Genomic DNA, 5,566 nt, shown 5'->3' with positions numbered 1-5,566 from the left:
TCCTCTCTAATAACCTCCAAAAAAAACACATAAAACTCTATAGGAAAACCATCTGGTCCCGGAGCCTTATTAGAATCCATATCTACCATTGCTTGTTTAACTTCCTCTTCCGTAATCCTTACTTCCAAGTCTGTTCTTTCTTCCTTGGTAATAGACTGAAACTCCAAATCTTCAATAAAAGGTCTGTTGGTGTAGTTTTCTTTATAGAGATTTATATAGAATTGTTGAATGTGATTTGCTATTACTGGTTGTACTTCCGTTAGTTCCCCATCCACTCTAATGCACCCAATTGTGTTCAGCCTTCTTCTGTTGTTAGCCCATCTATGAAAGAAAGAAGTGTTCTGGTCTCCCTCCATTATCCATTTATTTTTAGTTTTTTGCTTCATTCTAATGCTCTCCAGTTTTGCCCACTTCAGATATTCTGCCTTCTTATTCACCCTTTCGATTCTATCTTCTGTTGTCGATAAACCAAGTGACTCCCTCTCATCAAGCACCTTAATTTGTACTAAGAGTTCATCTCTAATCTTATCTACTCTTCCAAACGTATGCTTGTTCCAATCTCCCAACAATCGTTTCACAACTTGTAACTTTTTGCAGAATATGTAGCCTGGATTCCCTGTGAAGTGCTGCTCCTGCCACCGTTGTTGCATTTTCTCTTTAATGGTTTCGTCTTCAAGCCACATTAGCTCAAATCCTTTAGGCCTATGACCATTGTTTATTGCTGATGTTGAGAGTTGAATAGGAGTATGATCAGAAATTGGGCGAGGTTTTGCAATTTGATGGGATCTGGATAATACTCATCCCACTTATTGTTAATAATCAGCCTATCAATACGGCTACAAGTAGGAAACTCCTGAAAATTGGACCAAGTGTACTTTGCCCCAGTAAGTGGTGAGTCTACCAGATTCCAATTGTTGATGAACCTGTTAAACTCATTCATTGCTTTAGTAATACGATTACCCCTATTTCTGTCTTCCACTAACCTGGTTGCGTTGAAATCTCCTCCAATAACACCAGGCATATCCCACAGAGACATGACATCCCCAAGTTCTCTCCAAAGCTTTCTTCGTTCCTTCCTTTCTTGAGTACCATAAACCAATGCAACAAAACACTCAGACTGATTGGTTCTTGATCTAAAAGCACAAGCAATAGTGTGACTGGCCTCCAGAGTGTCAAAAACTTCTAACTTGTTTTTATCCCAAAGAATACGCATGCCCCCTGATGCTCCTTGAGAAGGAAAATAATGATATCCCACATCTTGCCTACTCCATATCTCCCTTACCAGTTGATCTGTGATGATTTCTAACTTTGTTTCTTGGAGCAAGACTACATCTGGCCGCCACTTTAAGAGAAATGAATTAAGCACTACTCGTTTATTGACGTCTCCCAAACCCCTTAAATTCCACGAAATAATGTTGTGTATCATTTTAACTTACTTGCCCTGGCCTTTTTCCTTCTCTCATCCTTGGTACTTGATGGCTCAATTTGTTGTAGCGATGATGATATTCTTTATAGTTCTCTGTTATTCTTACCATCATTTCCCTTCGGGGTTGTAGAAGTAGTGTCTTGCCCGTCTTTGTCACTTTCTTCATCCTTTTCAGCGCGAAGAAGCTTTACCCCCTCTAAAGAATCATCCGAAATCCCTCCCACTTTTGCTACAGATCTCGTTTGAAGAGGCCTAGGCGTTGTTGTAATGACTTTCAAAATTCTATCTTCAAAGAAGGATTGTTGACCTGCAGCTGGTAGACCCATGATGGAAGCGACTGATGCTACTGCTCTATGCATTGCTTGTTTCTGATAGTCGAAAAAACTTTGTTGTTGTATCGTTTTGTTTGGTTCAACTTCCTTACTTTTCTGTGAGGAATCCTCATCCAAAGGATCTAAAAACTCTTCTTCATCATCATCTTCTTCTCCATTGTTCAAACCATCGTCAACATCTGTATAGTATTCTAATTGTAATTGCTGATTCCGTTGATCATCTATGGGGACTTGTAACTTGTCAATAATAGTTTCTGGTAGCTCCTTATCTGAGCAGTCCATGAAAATTACATCCTCCAATGGTCGGTTGACCGTCAAGAGAGGTAGAGCAGAGATTGAGATAGAAATAGATGAACCAGGAGGCAGAGATGACAATATGTAAGAATGATTTTTTAGGGACCATGTTTTTTTTTGAGGGGACCATGGTTTTATTAGGCCATCTTCCCTATAGTGATAAGGGGTGTCCTAAAATGTTGAAATGACTAACCTACCCTTAACCTAATTTAATTTAAAACCAAACCTAATAACCTACCATATGGTGTCTCAATCTCAACAACGCCATGAGGAAAAACAGTGCGGACCGGTCCACCGAGAGCGCAACTTCCCGGGGAATAGATGCAAACGAGTGTCATACATAATAACTTGTTGACCTGGAGAAAATGACTTTCGTAAAATATTCCTATCATGCACAAGTTTCATTTTGTTCTTATACTCCTTAGAACTATCGTATGCATCTCTACGAATCTCGTCTAACTGATTGAGCTGGATCTTTCTTTGAGCTCCTGCCTTGTCAAGTTACAAGTTTAAGTTCTTAATAGCCCAACAGGCTCGATGCTCTAACTCAACAGGCAGGTGACATGCCTTGCCAAACACTAACCGATAAGGTGACATTCCAATAGGTGTCTTAAACGCAGTACGGTAAGCCCATAACGCATCAGTAAGCCTCGACGACCAGTCTTTCCTGTTTGGATTAACTGTTTTCTCTATAATACGTTTAATTTCCCTATTGGAAACCTCTACCTGAACACTAGTCTGAGGGTGATATGGGGTTGCTACTTTATGGGTAATACCGTATTGTTTCATTAAAATAGAAAACGGTCTATTACAAAAGTGTGAACCTCCATCACTAATTATAGCTCGCGGCGTACCAAAACGTGTAAGTATATTCTCTTTCAAAAACTGGACTACGACCCTGTGGTCATTGGTTTTACACGGAACCGCCTCAACCCATTTAGACACAGTCTACAGCGACAAGTATGTAAAGATAACCAAACGAAATAGGAAATGGACCCATAAAATCAATGCACCACACATCAAAGACCTCAATCACTAAAATATGGTTCAAAGGCATCATATTTCTACGGGAAATGGTTCCTAACTTCTGGCAACGCTCACAAGAAACACAATTACTATGGGAATCTTTAAACAACGAAGGCCAGTAAAATCCACACTGCAAAATCTTAGTAGCAGTCTTCTTAGCACTAAAATCACCCCCACATGCATGTTCATGACAAAAGGGGATAATATTAGACTGGTCACTCTCAGATACAAATCGCCTAATGATCTAGTCTGGAAAATACTTAAACAAATAAGGATCATCCCAAAAGAAATGCTTAACCTCGGCTAAAAACCTAGAATGATCTTGTTTACCCCAATGTTGAGGGGTTCGACCCGTAACAAGATAATTCACTATATTTTCATACCAAGGTGATTGGGAAACAGAGAACAATTGTTCATCAGGAAAGCTATCCCGTGTAGGAAGGGAATCACTAGGGGAACTAACAACTATCCTAGACAAGTGGTCTGCTACTACATTTTCTGCACCCTTTTTGTCTCTAATGTCTGGGGAAAATTCCTGTAACAATAGGATCCATCTAATCAATTTAGGTTTGGTATCCTTCTTAGATAAAAGGCATTTCAAAGCAGCATGATCTGTATAGATTATGATCTTAGAACCTAATAGGTAGGACCTAAACTTATCCAAGGCAAACACGATGGCTAAAAGTTCCTTCTCCGTAGTTGTGTAGTTCATTTGTGCATCATTCAGAGTTTTGCTAGCATAATAAATCACATGAAGCAATTTGTTTTCTCATTGTCCTAAAACGACGCCTATAGCATAATCTGAAGAATCACACATAATCTCAAAGGGTAGGTTCCAGTTAGGTGGCTGGACTATGGGAGAGGTAGTGAGTAAAGTCTTAAGCTTCTCAAAATCCTCTAAACAAGCATCATCAAAGACAAAGTTAACATCTTTAACAAGCAAATTGCAAAGAGGTCTAGAAATCAAGATAAAATCCTTAATGAATCGACGGTAAAAACCTGCATACCCTAGGAATGACCTAATATCTTTTACGGTTTTTGGGACCTGTAAAGTCTTAATAAGGTCAACTTTGGCTTTGTCTACCTCTATACCCTTTGAAGAGACGATGTGCCCTACCACAATTCCTGATTTAACCATGAAATGGCATTTTTCCTAATTAAACACTAATTTTTTTTCCTTACACCTAGTCAACACTAATGTCAAATGATGCAAGCACTCATCGAAAGATGAACCAAACAATGAAAAATCATCCATAAAGACCTCTAAGAACCGTTCTACCATATCAGAAAATATGCTCATCATACAACGGTGAAAAGTTGCAGGGGCATTACATAGCCCGAAAGGCATGTGTCTATACGCAAAGGTACCAAAGGGACAGGTAAAAGTGGTTTTCTCTTGGTCTTCTGGGGCAATAACGATCTGATTACAACCGGAGTAGCCATCTAAGAAGCAATAGTGACTATGTCCAGCTAATCGCTCTAGCATTTGGTCGATAAAAGGAAGGGGAAAGTGATCCTTCCTTGTGACCTTGTTCAATTTCCTATAGTCAATACACACACGCCATCCCGTGGTCACTCGGGTTGGGATTAATTCATTATTATCATTCTGGACTACAGTGATACCTGATTTCTTGGGGACAACCTGAATAGGGCTGACCCAGTTACTGTCTGAAACTGGGTAAATAATACCCGCATATAACAACTTAAGCACCTCTTTTCAAACTACCTCTTTCATGTTAGGGTTCAGTCGACGTTGCATCTCCGTAGAAGGTTTGGAGTCTTCCTCTAAATGAATCTGATGCATACACACAATAGGACTTATACCCTTAATGTCTGCTATATTCCACCCTAAATCTTCCTTATTGTCTTGAAGTACATTTACTATCCTACTTTCCTGATCACTATCCAAATCAGAAGCTACAATCACAGGTAAAGTCTCAGATGGACCTAAAAACACATACTTTAGAGTATCGGGTAGTGGTTTAAGGTCCAACTTCGGAGGCTTTTCTAAAGAACGAAATTAGGGTAGTCTCTGAAACTGGTAATGGTTCAAACCTAGCTTTCCATCTATCAGTGTCTAACAAGGAGGTGGAATCTAATAGAGCATTCACCTGTTCAATAGCGCTATCGTCGTAAAAATCTAAACCAAAATGGGATAGACAACTTTCTAATGGGTCTTCAGACAAAATGTTTGGTAATGACTCCTGAACTAAGGCTTCTATCATGTTCACCTCTTCAACACATGTGTCATCTAGCTCATGAGGTTGCTTACTGACATTAAAAATGTTCATCTCCATGGTCATATTACCAAAACATAAACTCATCACACTATTTCGACAGTTAATGATCGCATTAGATGTAGCTAAAAATGGGCGACATAAAATCACAGGTATCTGGTTCTCTGGGTCAGGGACAGGTTAGGTATCTAGGACCACGAAATCCACTGGATAAATAAACTTGTCGACCTCAAAAAGAACATCCTCGATAC

Source organism: Papaver somniferum, chromosome 2 (genome assembly GCF_003573695.1).
Source record: "Papaver somniferum cultivar HN1 chromosome 2, ASM357369v1, whole genome shotgun sequence".
NCBI lineage: Eukaryota > Viridiplantae > Streptophyta > Magnoliopsida > Ranunculales > Papaveraceae > Papaver > Papaver somniferum.
The sequence above is the reverse complement of the archived record's forward strand: the minus strand, read 5'-3'. Positions refer to the sequence as shown.